The sequence below is a fragment of the Diorhabda sublineata genome, chromosome 4 (genome assembly GCF_026230105.1).
Source record: "Diorhabda sublineata isolate icDioSubl1.1 chromosome 4, icDioSubl1.1, whole genome shotgun sequence".
In the NCBI taxonomy this organism is placed as follows: Eukaryota; Metazoa; Arthropoda; class Insecta; order Coleoptera; family Chrysomelidae; genus Diorhabda; species Diorhabda sublineata.
In genome coordinates, this window is record NC_079477.1 from 17,908,017 (window position 1) to 17,924,104 (window position 16,088).

Genomic DNA, 16,088 nt, shown 5'->3' on the forward strand with positions numbered 1-16,088 from the left:
TAAATGGATCCTATCCAAACACTTTTCCTTGATAGCATGAGGATTTAAAAATGACAAATTCTACATCATATTATTTATGACGACTGTCAGAAATGGATGCACATGTTTAGTAAACATGATAATTGATTTGTTGACATTTGTAACTTGTTCTATTTATTTCAACAAAATGCAATGCGCTTAGCTATGAACAGAATAATATGAACATTTACTAGTACTTTCTATTTCAATCTTTTTCTTCGCCTTCATAGGTAACAGACTAATTTAAGGGTCAATTATGTATAGGTTGTTTGGTAGGGTATCAATCCAAAATTAAATAATTTCATACAGTATTGAACTGCGGGACCCGAAGTTGTTTTTAATTAAGATCATATCATTAAATGTGAGGAAACAATATAATTTTCCGAAAGAGAACTTTTGACGTCAAGTAATTTTGCTCTCTACGAACAATACTTGAACATTTTCAACCAACCAAAACTAAGTTAATTAAATCGAGGCAACAAATATTGTCGGATGCTGACCGTATGCTACTAAAAAAGGGAAAACTCGGAAATAGCTCACAAACTTCGTGGTAATTTGATGTTCACAAGAAGAAAATAGAATGGGTAATTCAACTACCGTTCTCCTCATTTTTATTTTCAAACATGTTATTTGTTTGAAAAAGTAACTTATAATTTACGAGGTAACTTAAATTGACTATTTCGATGGCAACGAGTTAAATAGAAATCATTTTTTTATAAAACAGTTAATTTACCAAATTACAATAATAAAAATTATTCCGATATTTAATCACCTACAGAGCTTCTGGTATAAGAAATAAAATACCATATAAAGCTTCCATACTGAATAGACTGTTTACACTACCACCACACCAACACTCACAATTACACTGTCTCACGCGCGTTTTTCAATAATCGTCTTCAGAGACTGAAGGTAAGCTGAATCAGACAGAGTAATTGGTAGTGTTGATGTAGGGGTAGTGTAAGCAGTGTGTTCAGTATGAAATCACCAACGGTTCCAAAAATTCCAACTTAATATAAAGCTTTGGCGGTAAAAAAAATGTAATAGCGAAATAGCCGTAAAAATTTAGACGAAATAACTAAAGATTTGACAACAAACTTATTCTTACAGTAAATCTAGAATGCTCTAGAGTGTATTCGTGAACTTACTTACTTTTTAAGGTTTTGCCAAATGAACAAATACTTCCCACTCTAGTCTATTTCATTGCATCGTTCTTCCGAAATAAATCCAATCTAGGAAATTGATACTGATAAAATGTGTATTTAATTCACCAAGGTTACTCCATCAATATTCTACACTACACAAAAATCAGTGTAGAATAAAGTAGTTAGGAGTACTAAACGTATTGTTTTTGATCACTCTATATCGTTTCCAATTTTCCAAGTTAATTTAGAATATGAAGGCTGGAAAAACTCAGGAAATCTCGCTCCCTCTCGTATTATTAAAATCATATTTGGACCATAGACATTTCTTTGTTAACAATTCTTGCCAGGCACTCAAATCCTCAAACCGCAAACGAGGAATATACAAAACAGCTTGAATAAAATTCAAATCTGGATGAACGAGTGGAAATTCAAGTCTAACGTAAATAAGTCAACTCATTTGCTACACTAAAGATATATGCCCACCAGTGACACTAAACAACATTGAGTTAAAATGAGAAAATGAAACAAAATGTCTGGGTGTGTATCTACATAGGAACTAACATGGTGAAAACATATCTTTGCCAAAATTAAACATCTGGATATTGAATGGATTGGCTAATTGGCAGAAGTTCACGATTAGAAATTGAAAATAAGCAAATATTGAGAATTAATTTATAACAGTCCCAAATTACATATGGTATTATTGAGGTGAGGACACATTCTGGCATAATATCCTTCCTTCATAGGTTAAAATAATAATATCAATTACCCTAACTTTCGCTTTATGTAGTACCTGCGTGTTGGTCTCTATCATCCATTCAGAAAAAAAATTTCTCAACGCTCTCATCAAAATTTGGTCTGCGACATCTCCTGTTATCTATTGATCATAGTGAATATCATGTTTCTAACTTTTTCAATTCCACAATTTTTGTATCTACCGTCTGAGCGATATTATTATCCAGCGCCTATTCGCTTTCCCATATGAAGATTGCATCTTGAATTTTTTCGGTGTGAACGACTCTATACTCCACAAATAGGTGTCTCTACTCATAGTGAAGGATCAATGAGTTATCCGTTGTACTATCTGCAAGAAAATTCTCTTCGTTTTGTCTATATTGCAATGAAAGACTACTGTAAAAGTTCAAATTTGCATGGTAACCTTTCGACAGATCTTTTTTCTGGAACTGCACGTTCTCTCCACGATGTATTTTTCACCAGAATTTAAAAGACACTGACTTGTCAATTTCTAATCTATACATAAAAGTTGCAATTTGATGAAGACTATCACTGATTAGAGAAAAGCTTACTGGATTGTAGCCCTGTCTATAATTTTTCTAGATGCAAAGCACAACTTGATGAGAAAAAAGAAGAAATTAGAATAAGATTTTATTCTGTACAGAGGTAGAAAAAAATATGAAGCGAAGGAAAAGGGTAATGATACCAAAAGAGAGAAGTGAAAGAGGTAGAAAACAAAAACGAAAAATATAACCGATGACACAAAAAATGAAAATAGAAATCAATCATTCAAAAGATAAGAAATATTTTTTCTGTTTTAGTAAACAAAAAGACATGAAACCACCTATTAAGTGTGGATTCGTTGTACAGATGTATTATTTTTGGGTACAAGAACTGTGTAATCCTTCGAAAATGGTTTATCCTACTGAAATTGCTAGAATTGAGATGATGAGGGCAGAATTTATTGTGTTTGTTGATTGGAAATTTGATTATCCCCTAAAAATAATTGAAAGCACGTATAGTTTTTCAAAATCCGAATTTCAACATTCCATTTTGTCCTTCTTTACCTGAATAAAATTTATTCCTATTCCTTGAGATATCTCATAAAATGAACGAATATAGAGAAAATGATTTTATGAATATTTAGGATTCGTGAAAACTGAATGAAATAAAAATAAATTGTTATGGTTAGAATTGATTTCTTTGTTTGATAACGTTTAAACGCTGGTTCTTCCTGTACATCTCAGTAGTGATAAAAGATATAAGATCTGGGTCAAAAGATTGAGGAAAGGGAAAAGAACATTATTTTAAAAGACCTGACTCTTGATAAAATTCTTCCAGCATGAGAAAGTCGTAAATCTATGAGGGCCCAATATATAGATTAGATGGGAGAATAATAAAGACTTCTTTTGAAAACAGATGTGTCGTGCTTTCAACTCTATAAAACACATTAAAGAGCCGAATTGAGCATTTCAAAGGATAATCTATTCGTTTTAAGACAGCTTCTGTATTTTCGAGGACCAGAAAATATACACCCAAATATATAAAAAATTCAATATATCTAAGAAGAATATATGGATATATTTACGAAAAACAAAATAACATTATGACGTAATAATATTTAGTATCCATCATTCGTTCATTTTACGTCATATTAGATAGATATCTAAAATTATACAGGGTGAGTCATAAGGAACTCTACATACTTCTACCATATGTAGAGGATCTACTAATTGATTATTTATGATACCAATCCACACTTTTTCCTAGAACACGGGGATTTTCTACTGCTTCCACAAGTAAATTACGGGATTTATTTATCCCGTCCAAAATCGGCTGTTGTGCCAGAAAACATCGATGCTATGCGTATACTGATATTGCAAGTTTGTCATGTGATGATGTACCGCGATATTGAGGAAGTTATTGCCACTCGCTTTCATTCAATATTGCATGAAAATTTGGCAGTCAAAAAGATTTAGTCGCTTTGGATACCTTATAATTTGACAATCGCTCAAAAAAAGACTTTGTCGATTGGTGTAAAGAAAGGTTGGAAAATTCAATCGCGGTGCTATTAGATCACGATAGGCGACAAATTGGGAATCTATGCACTTGAACCCGAAACAAAACAACAATCGACTGTATGGGTATTTGAAGATGACTCACATCCAACAAAAGTTGCTCGCGCATGAAGCACTTGGAAGTAAATTGTCGCCTGTTTTTTAGAATAATTGGGCATATCGCCACCGCTCCATTAGAGCAACGTAAAACTGTTATAGTTCTTCCAATATCAATTACAGAAGACAGTTTCGCGAGGAACAATCAATTTTTCATAAAAACGCACGGCACTTATACCAAATCCGTATAAAATTTGGTAAAAATTTAACAAACCGTCAGTCCAAATGCAATCATCATCTCCACAGTTTACCATTGAAAATATCGTATCGTAAACATAAATGCATTTCTATTGGCCGAACCTGTTAGAAGGCCAATGCACATAATTTCTTTGAAATATTCTGTTAATTAATAAATTTTCGTTCAATAAATAGAAACATGGCATTCTTTAGACCATGGGCGATTTAAGACAATGAAACTCCACAGTGCAGTGAGAATAAAGACAGGTATGAATTTAATAATAAAGATTTAGATATACAAGCACAGCAAGTTATTTTAAAGATATTCGAATGTTTAAAAAAGGAAAATATTCAACAATCTGATGCAAGAACTACAATTGAGTGCATCTGTCTAAATAACAGTATAATGTCGTCCCATTTATAATGATTTGATTGCCTTCTAACGAATAATTTCTCGCATATGATATACATGTTTTTAAAGGTATTTATAAAAATAATAGGTTTATAAAATGAGGTATGGTAGAACAAACAAAATTGTCGTCGACGGTTTTCATAATCTGCAATTAATATTAAAAGAACCATAATCCCAGCTGGTACACCAGCATTTATTCACCGGAAGTGTCTGAAAAAATCAAGAAAACCGATCGCAAAACACGAATCATTCTCCACCACCGCAATACGAGCTCTCACACATCGGTTCAAACAAAAAACATCGAATTAATGGATTATCAGTACAGTTCATATTTGATGATTTCTTCTTATTATCGCATATCAAAAATAAATTGCGAGGTTAACATTTTTCTACACCTGAAGAAGCAGTTGATGCGATAAAATCACACATTTGACATGCAGAAGTATATTGATTTTAATGAAGAATATTTTGGAAAGCAATAGAGCAATATCCAATAATTAATATTTGTTTTTATTTGTCTATATAAAAACAAAAGTAGCAACCCTCATATATCAAAAAATCAACGCGACATCTAGCGAACTAGAATTAATTTTGTTAGTGAACTTCATATAACGCTCGAATTTTGTGATCACCTCCATATCACCCCGATTGAAATCTAACTGAAGTAATAATGTAGTACTTTATTATGAAAATAATTTTAAATCGATTTCAATACAGTTGATGATAATATCGAAGAATTAGCAGACAATTTTTTTTCAGCAACGCGGAAATCGGTATGCCATGCCATAAAATTTTCTAAAGATTTTAATAAAAACCATTTTTCCATATTCATTATTGATAAATTTATAATTAATTAGGAAAATGAAGTAAAGTTCTAAATAGAATAAATTGAGAAAGAAGCATTTTTAGATTCATTCCTGATGAAGTTATAATTAATTTGGAAAATTATTCAGGTGAAAGTGAGTCTGATTCGTGAGGTATCTTTCAAATAAAGATGGAAAGTATAAAACGATTAGAATATATGAAATGAGAAAGAAATTGGAAGTGATTCAACCGTCCCTTTAATTACTTGTTCAATGTCCAATGTCGTGCAGCAATATGTTAGTCAATAACATCCATTTAAAATAATAATAGTACATTTATTTTCTTGCTCCTTGTGTTGAATATGTGTAACACTGTACAGAACAAAAAGGGACTAAAATTGGAATTGCTGTAATCATAAATGATTTTCATTTCGTTTGTTTGTCCCGTTTGTTTCCACATGTAACCGTCTGTTTTTATTAGTTAACGTAGAAAAGTTCTCGATTTTTCAAATACATCCATATTTTTAACTAATGCGTCGCTTCACGATCTTCATATATTGCATTGTAGAGAAAATTAGTGAGGTCAATAATTTAATGTTACAGGTTGGTCCAAAAAATCTTGATTACGAATAGCATAGTAGTTTCAGTATGATAGAGCTTGTAATCTTAATACCAATGGTTTAATGGACCTTGTTACATCGCCTAGGTGCTATTGAAAGTGTCAAAGTGTCAGTTCTTTGAAGTTCTCGCCACTCGGCTATCTGTTCACTTGAAAGACTATACTTTAGTCTCATTTTTTTCACAATTATTATTTATATCAGAGCATTTATCGTAACGTGTGACAAGCTTTTTTATTCTATCGTCAAGAAATTCAGCGTATATTTGATCCTACAAGTTTTAGTCTATCTCTTCAAATAAGAGGTAGGGGGAAGCGGGGACTTTATTATGAAAAAACGCCTGTAAGTCCAGTTCTACTCAACTTATCTATGCAAACTTAGTTTTTTTGAAGAGAGCTCCTTTCTACCAATGCAAGAGTTATAATTTCGAAGCAACCTAATGAGTAACGTATACGCTAGAGGGCGTTATTTATTTATTTTTTTAAATCTAGCTATCCTTGAAAAATTTTGGATGGGAACATGCAATTTTGATTGAGGAATATAAAAGAAGATCAAATTAGCAACAGAATAGTGAAAACTGCATGTCGAAATCTTTTTCGTATTACGAGATATCCTAAGAATTGTGTAAATTTTAAGCATTTTCCTTTAAACATAAATTACTCCGGGTTGACTGAACGGATTTTAACATTTTTCGACTTCTCAAAATTGTCTTTCCTTATTCTATTAATAATGGTTTCAATTATTATGTCAATATTGTCACCGGGAAACTGCGTTATGGAAGTTAAAATGGAAATATAAGTTAGGTACCTCGCTAGTGAGGACATAAATGTTCAAATTGTCGCCCAACATTTTCGATACAAGCGTTTATTCTTTGAAGAGTAGCTTGAACAGCAGTCTCAATTTCTGGTTTCGAAATACTCTGAATGGCGTTTCGTATTCTCTTGATCATGATATCTCTAGTAGTGGGTCTAATTGCACAAACAAGTTCTTTAATCCGGCCCCAGAGATAGAAATCTAAGACGGTTAAGTCTGGTGAGCTGGCTACCCAAGAAAATAGGCCTCCACGTCCTATCCACCTATCAGGGTAAGCATTATCTAAAAATTCTCTAGCTTGTCTGGAGAAATACGCCGGACACCCATCGTGCTGAAACAACATAGACCTACGAGTTGCTAGTGATATATCTTCTAGAAGTGGTAATTCATCCCCTATAAAATTTAGGTAGCGTTCCCCGTTAATTGCGTTGTCAAGAATAAAAGGTCCAATTATCTGACCATTTACAATATCATACCATACATTCACTGACCATCTCCCCTGATACTGAACTTCTTCCCTCCAGAGTGGATTATTCTGTGACCAATAGTGCATATTATGCCGGTTAACCGTACCATAACTACTAATTGTAGCTTCTTCTGACCACAAAATACGTGCCAGTAATTGAGAGTCGTCATATACCATATGTAGTGACCAGTTGGAATAATCCAACCTCTTGTCGTAATCACGATCAACCAATTGTTGATGCAGTCCTATATGATATGGATGAAATCTAAAAGAAATATAATGTCCTATTAAATATCTCTCCGGAATAATAAATAAATTATTATGTTAACATATAACCATGCCCGCAAATAATATTATGCGGCACAATTTTTCATCCGAGCAAGATTTATAAAATTGAAAAATAATTCAACTTATATATCCAATCTAGTGAGAGGGATGAAAACCCAAATTAATAATAATAATCAGAAAAAATGACCCACATATAAAACATCATCTTCCTCATACAACTGAGGTATCTCCTGAGATATCCAATTTTTCAAAACTTTCGTACGCCGTGCCGTAATCAAAGGTAGCATTTTGTAATAGTTGGTAATCTCATTCGCTGCTTTTTTTACTCGACTGCCAGGAAGGGTCATGTTTTTAACGCCTATCTTGTATGTATGTAATATTCTTTATTACCTTGTATCTCCAGAACCACTAAACGGATTTTCACATTTGAGGTATCGATAGACTCGTTTCATTAGCCCAAGTGTTCTTAGATAGGAGACATTTAAGAAAATCCAAAATGGCGCATTTTGGACGCCATGTTGTGAGGTAAAAAATTTTTTTACTACCAAGCATATCGAGTTGGTTATCAAAATGAAGGATTTTAAACACTGATTGTAAATATGTATATATAACTTACAGTTTTAATATTAAATGGAACGATAAAAAATAGCTAATTAAAATAATTCATACCTGTGCGGATAGATGGCGCCACTAGGTTTTTAAAACGCGGTATCTTTGTGACTTCTTGTTATCTAAGATAATATAATAACTACGAGGACGGACCTACGTTGTATTTGTTGTTAATTTGTGTTGTAAATTCGAACTTATTTCGCTAAAATGGCTTTATCTCGCAAGTCTAAACGAGCTAAGGCTGCAAAAGAGAAAACTGAAACAGAATCTCCTAATTCACGTAAAATACGCCTTGATAAAATGAAAGATAGAATGAAGTTAGCATATAGTGCTCTTTCTCAAGAGGAAAGAAAAATCAAATTGGGAGACAACTAAGTCTACACTCTATGAGAGAGTATAATTCTCGAAAGCGGCAAAACGAATCTCCTTCTCCTCGTCAGGCTAGACTAGATTCTATGAGAGAGTATAATTCACAAAGTCGGCATAACGAATCTCTTTCATCTCATCAGGCTAGACTAGATTCTATGAGAGAGTATAATTCACAAAGTCTTTTACTGTTGTCAACACAACTTTGTAAAGAGGCGTACCCTTGGAACTGGATCATGAAAATATTCCAAATTCAACCATTACAGAGACAGAACTCAATGCGCACGATGGTCAGATAGTCGTTACATCTCTTATGGCCATAGATTCCAATGTTCCGGCTTTAAATGAAGTTTTAAGTGATATAAACGTGGAAGATGAAACGATTTCTATTCATAACTTAAAATGAAAGACAGCACCACCCGTAAGTATCTTCAGAGAAAAAAGAGCTGAAGAACTTGCATGGGTGAAGTTATTCCCAAATGGAAGGAATGGTCTTAAGGAAGACAGACCCATCACACCGCTTGATTACTATCAAACGAGAATAATGAGCAATGAAAAACGGTTTCAAAATAATGAATACTTATTTTATGGATTGTCAGTAGTTGAACTTTGTAAAGCTCAACAAAATGTATCAGTTTGTGCAAAACTTCGCCAGAATGGAGTAGAACCAAACGATGTAGTACAGAATGTACATTTGATGATGCGCAATATTCGTGGTACTTCATCTTATTGGCACAAAGCTTATACAGACCTCTTGGCTATGGTAAAAAATTTAGGTCCTCCACATTGGTATTTAACATTATCGTGCAATGATTTAAACTGGCCTGATGTATTAAAATCACTTTTACTTACCGATGGTCGCCCTAATGCTTCCGTAGAAGAGCTAACATTTTCTGAGAAGTTACGTTTGGTTGAACAGTATCCGGTCACTTTATCAAGGCAGTTTATGATCCCCGTGAACGCTTTATTTAAACGGCTTAAGCAGAAAGAGAACCCGTTGCTTAGAAAATGTGTAGAAGACTTTTGGTGGCGTGTGGAGTTTCAATTACGTGGAAGTCTTCATGTACACATGGTTGTGTGGTGTGAGCAAATGCCTGCCTTCGATAGTCCACAAGGCGTAGAACTTTTGGACCAAGTAGTCACCTGTAACATTCCAGATCCAGAGTATGACGAAGAAATGCATGATTTAGTCATAAAACTGCAAACACATAAACACACACACACACGTGTTTTAAAAAGAGTTCTACATGTAGATTTGCTTTTCCAAGACCAGTATCAAATGGATCGAGGACGAGGATCAAACTACCAGAAATAAAGGAAAATTTTATATATTGAAAAGAAAAGATGACGAGAATATGATTAATCCATACAATGCCGAAATATTAAAGATGTGGTCTTCCAACATGGACATCCAACCATGCGGATCGGCTATGGGTATAGCTTATTATAGGTACATCTAAGTATATTTCAAAATCGGAACCTGCAGAAATTTCACGATCAGTAAGAAATGCTATTCAACGAGTACGAGAACAAGGTGGCGATGTTGGCAAACAGGTTTTTGCAATTACAAAACGCAATTTTAACTCACCGTGAAGTTTCTGCGTGTGAGTGCGCTTTTCGTTTATGCCACCTTTAACTACGAGATAGTTCCCGAAAATCTGTTTTTGTAAATTCGTGTGTTCCGGAAGAGAGATATCATATGCTCAGAATTGACAGTAATTTATCAGAACCGCTTAAAAATATATTTGATATATATGTTTGCCGGCCTCATAATTTGGAAAATCTTAGTTTAGGAGAGTTTGCCATATTGTATGACGTGGTGAATAGACAGCCAAATTACATCGACGATGACGAACAAGATATGGATGCTTATGAAGATCAACAAGATAATACCAATGATCAACAGCAATACATCACATTACTGGATAATGCAGGTCGCATGAAAAAAAGAAAACCCCAGTCATTTTACGTACCCGCTACTTCACACTAGCCTCAAACCCAGAAGCTTATTGTTATTCTCTGCTTGTTGTACATGCTCCTTTTCGTGCTGAAAGTGAATTACTGGATGGTTTTGATTTTGCTAATGCATTTTACGCAAAACTAAATCTTTTACGACCTCTGCAAGAAGGAGCTGATGCGGAATTATTTGCTAGATGCGCAATATTGCAGTCGGAGACATGAAATTGAATGCTATGATAAATTATTATCTCTTTGTGCATGCCTCCGAATGTAATTCTGTTTATTATGTTGCAAAAAAGTGAAAAAACTACCGTGCTGATATTTCTAAGTGTACAATATGCAGGTACATAGGTTTGGTACTATTTCAATTTATGTTTCTGGTTTTCAGTACCTAATCATTATTTATTTAAAATACCTTATCATTGAATTTTCATCTTGTTTTAGTCTTTTCAGTTGATTTTTAATTGTAGTTATCCATGCAGGCGGGTTTTTTGTTTTTTTTTTAATTATTATTTTTTATTCAAATGAAGCAATAAATCAAAAATAACATTATCCTAAATTACTTTTCAATTTTATTACAATTATCTATTGAAACTTCATTGTCCCAAGAAGCCTCACCTTCACCCACAGTGGATACTCTTGAGCCTGTGAAGGTTAATCAAGTGATACATCCTGTAAGTACAGGGTCTCTGACCTTTCGCGTCCAGAAATAGTATCCATCTCATCTGACAAATAAGCTGTAGCTTTATAAAAATCAGTTATGAAACATTCCTTTACTGGTAGTAAGCGTTACATTGCCTCTAGACTAAGAGAACCGGCTATTTTATCGTCTCCCAAGCTATTTCACCCCTATCTGCATGACCAGCCATCGTATATATGTTTTGAAGGTTTTATTTCCACAAGTGCTTGAATAAAGTATTTCCTCGTCGCCCTCGTAAAACTGATCATCACAAATCATGATTTACGAAAGGAACATGTACTTTTGAATATGACTCACTCTTGTTTTTTAAAAAATGCAAAGACATTCCTCACATGCTCAATTATATCAATAACTATAAATTATTGTACCAGTAAATTATCAAAGTTATTACAACAATTGTATCTCTAGATATAAAAATTTTTCGAAATAAACTTATCTCTTATCAATGATTTGAGGAATAAAACGCGTTCATATCAAACTCTATTGACCTCGACGGTCGGATTGGTTATAAGCTGGTTATTTTCAAATTTTCCAGAAAACAACATTAGTAACTTTAGTCCTATTGCATTATTACCCATCTTATCGAAGATAGTCAAAATACTAATGAAAAACTGCCTATTGCCTTTTCTTTTTAAACATAAAATTTTGAAAACTCAATTTAGTTTCCTATCTGATAAATGCACTAATGATGCTATGTTTTCTGTTCTTGATTAAATATATGGCTCACTTAATAATAAATTGTGTTGATCACGAAACTCTTATTAACAAACTAGAGTAGTATGTCATCCAAGGTGGAGCTTTAAATTGGTTTGTATCTTACTTTAATGTAGAAAACAACTGGCACGAGCTAATGGTAAAGTTTCGAGTAATTTACCAGGGTTCAGTTTTAGCTCCAATTCTTTTTTTGGTATTCATTAAGGATGTCACAGACTTACGAATTAATTCACTTTATTTGCGGATGACACCACTGTAATCTGGAGTGTTCCAAATATATGAGCTTTACATTCTACCGTGGGCAAAGATTTTATTACTATTGGTAGGACGCGAACATGTTCTGCTTAAGCACTGACAAAACTTTTACAACCTCTTAAACTCAACAATGTCTTAATACGATCTTCAAAATCGATCAAGTTTCTTGATCTACATATTGACGGTGCCGTTTAATGGTCGGTACAGGTAGACACAATCGCGAGAAAATTATCCTCTTCTTGTTTTGCCATTTAATCTTTGTTTAAACAGTTCAATTCTTTGCTTTAACAACTTACTACTCGTTGTTCGAATATCATCTTCTTTATGGTTTTCCTTTCTGAGGATATTTTAGTTTGTACCTCTTCGAATCTATCTTTATTTTATCATCATAGGTAGGGCTCAATGGTCGGCGATAAACCGAAACTCTATAGGGAGTGTTCCAATTGTTCCCAGCCAAAAAAATGATTTTTTATTCTATTTGCCGTATGTATGTGGTATTATCGGGAGGCAAAAAAGAAACTCTTACTCAGCATGCCACGCCTTTAGTTTTGAACAGCACATTGCAGTTTTTCTAAAGTCTAGCAGTATGCTGCTACATTTATCGTTTTTCTGCGAGGTAAGCAGTCGATCAGCATCACACCCTTTTTGTCTCAAAATACCGTGCACATGATTTTCCAAGCAAAAATTTCCCTTTTCTAGGTGATGATTGCAAGTATTCGTGCTATGAAACCTAATACAATAGCCAAAGCCAGACAACAAATAATATAATATATTTACAAAGACAGAACCTTGATAATTCTAAGACTAGACCTGTACAGAGACAAAACTTTAACAATAACTCTCCTATTTCCCAGTTAAACACACCACCACAAAATTACCAAAATAATTTCCAAAATCCTAACCATTTTCCACATGGCCCAATCAATATACAATCACGTCCCGTCCTTCACCACATCAGAGGTTTTTCACTAATCGCCAAGTTTTGGCCCTCCAAGAAATCAGAATTCATTTAAACCAAACCCCCAAGCTTTACAACTGAAACCTACCCCTATGAGTGGAATTTCAAACAATACTTTTAGAAAACCACAGAATAACTTTCAAAGACCTACTCCTATGAGCGGAATTTCAAATTAATCCATAAATCGACCTTCCACATCAGTATATCGAAATCAAACTCCTAGAAACCAATATCTCCCTCAACAAAACTTTGTACCAGAAGAATTATATAATCTAGATAAATCCCAAAATCCCCACGGATTAGCACAAAACCCAGAAGAAAATTATGACAATTCCAATCCATGCAATTTACTATAAGAAAATAGCCCCGAATTTCTCTATGACAATGAACAAACTTTAGACGATACAAATGACGAAAACTGCGAAAATACCCAACAAGAAAATTTTACGATGACAGAACGGATCTTCCTTATATTAAAATTATTAATCCACCTTTGAAACTCTTAGTTGAAGTTTTTTTTTTCAGTATACATTGTTAAAGAACCTTCCACTATCTGCTCTTTATTTCAAACAACAACCAAAGATTATTGTTCCAAAATTCCGGCATTTATAGAATTCAACACAAAATCAAATTTCATAATTTTTTCGATGGCCAACAATGTTATTGTTGTATACCGCCAACCAAATTATTCAATTGCATAATTAGAGACGGAATTTCTCAGGCAGAAAATGGTTATGCCTCTGTAGACATTATCAACAATACAGATAATATTGCTGAAATATACTTATACGAGCCCGTTAAAACTACTCCAATTGAAAAAGAGTATGAAATTTTTCATTAATCAGTAACACCCTCTTTTAACAATATTAGCAACGCTAATGACATAACAGAATTAATACGTACTTGTCACTTAAATGAAGAAGAAAAGTTTCATATTACTAAACTTTGTAAGAAATACTCAGATATATTTCATAGACAATATTCTCCCTCAACTTTCACAAATTAGGTTAAACACCAAATAAAAACAAAAGACGAAATTCCCGTGAGATCCTACAGATATCCTTTCATCCATAAACCCGAGGTTGAAAAACAAATAAATGATATGATAGAAAAAGGCATCATCCGTCCAAGCGACTCTCCTTGGAGTAGCCCCATTTGGATAATTAGTGCGCATTGCAGTGGACTATAGTAAACCTAACGAAAAAAATTTGGCCAATGTCAATTCTTCTCAACTCTCGATTTAGCTAGTGAGTTTCATCAGATAGAGATGCATCCGGATGATATCAAGAAAACAGCTTTCAGTATTGAGAACGGTCATTATGAATACCTTCGTATGCCATTTGGAACAAAGAACGGACCTTCAACCTTCCCAAGGGTAATAGATAATGTCCTACGAGAATATATAAACAAAATGTACTTCGTCTACATGGACGATATAATTGTGTTCTGTGTATCCATTCAGGAGCACATCGTCAATTTAAAGAAAATCTTCCAAAAATTAAGAGAGTGTAACTTAAAGATTCAGCTAGATAAATCAGAATTTTTAAAAAAGGAAGTTGCATTCCTTGGTCACATAGTTACGCCATACGTGATAAAACCAAACTTGGAAAAGATTCATGCTATCCAAAATTACCCGATTCCGAAAACGGTTAGCGAAATAAAATCATTCCTAGGATTGCTAGGATATTATCGTATATTTATTAATAACTTCGCGAAAATAACTAAGTCTTTCACGCTGTGGTTGAAAAAGGGCGCTAAAAGTAACGATCTATTATACATTAAAACTTTCGAAAATTGTAAAGCTTCACTAACTAACCAACCAATTTTAACCTACCCCGATATTACTGAAGACTTTATCATAACTAAAGATGCTAGTAATTTTGCTATCGGTGCAATTCTATCTGAAGGCCCTATTGGTCAGGATAAACCAATTTCATATGCCTCACGCATACTCAATGATGCAGAAACATCCTACTCTACAATATAAAAGGAACTTCTACTTTGTGGTTACAGTGGTTAATGTCTCTAAAAGAGTCAAACTCGCGATTAGTACGTTGAAGATTAAAATTAGAGAAATTTGTATACGAAATTGTATACAAACGAGGTAAATCAAACAGTAACGCAGAAGCTTTAAGTAGAGTAGAAATTTACCCTAATAATTTTGTCAACCAAATTATTATAATAAAATTTGATAAAAACCCTTTTAGATAAGAATTTCAGAACTAGATGGCAACTATAGGTTACCAACGAATCATTTCAATCTCGAATTATAACATTCCTTAAACAATATGGAAATAGCTACCACAAACTTTATTTAAACCTCCCAGGAAACTGACTAACGTTATTTTACAGGATGACGATCCTCCTATTGACAATGAATCAGAAAATTCAAGTGCACAATCTGAAAGACAAGCCCGGTATTCTACCTTACAAATAAGGAAACGCTAAAACTGCTTTCTCCTTTGCATTCCACTAAAACCTATCCTAAGACCAAATAGACTCACTAACTTCCTCTTTCAACAAATAAGAATTGTAATTGTAAACTGCACAGCTCCCAATAGACTTGCACTTTTTACTATGTACAAACACTTACATCTTGTAATTGATAACATAAATCAAAAAATGTTCTTAATTTTTCCTAGCAAATTATTCAAAAGAGCATTAATCAATCCTCTAGGATCTCTCGTAAAATTGATTTCAGGAAACCTAGATGAGCAAGTCACAATAGAAATTAACAACAGTATTTCTCAATTAGAAAATAGCCAAAATAAAATTATAAGAAAACTCAATAATCATATTTCATCAAACCAAAACTCTATGAATGTTTTAAATGATACATTATCAACATTGAACAGAAACCAAATATCAATTTTCAATAA

General features: G+C 33.4%; 1 long non-coding RNA gene across 1 annotated transcript in view; it reads left to right on the forward strand.

Moving 5' to 3' along the window:
* Window positions 1–15,847, forward strand: part of LOC130443251 (uncharacterized) — a 38,261-nt gene extending 22,414 nt beyond the window's left edge. Inside the window, exon 3 of the long non-coding RNA XR_008909832.1 lies at window positions 15,562–15,847. This is a non-coding gene — a long non-coding RNA (uncharacterized LOC130443251). The remainder of the gene's footprint in view (window positions 1–15,561) is intronic.
* The last annotated feature ends 241 nt before the right edge of the window (window positions 15,848–16,088 follow it).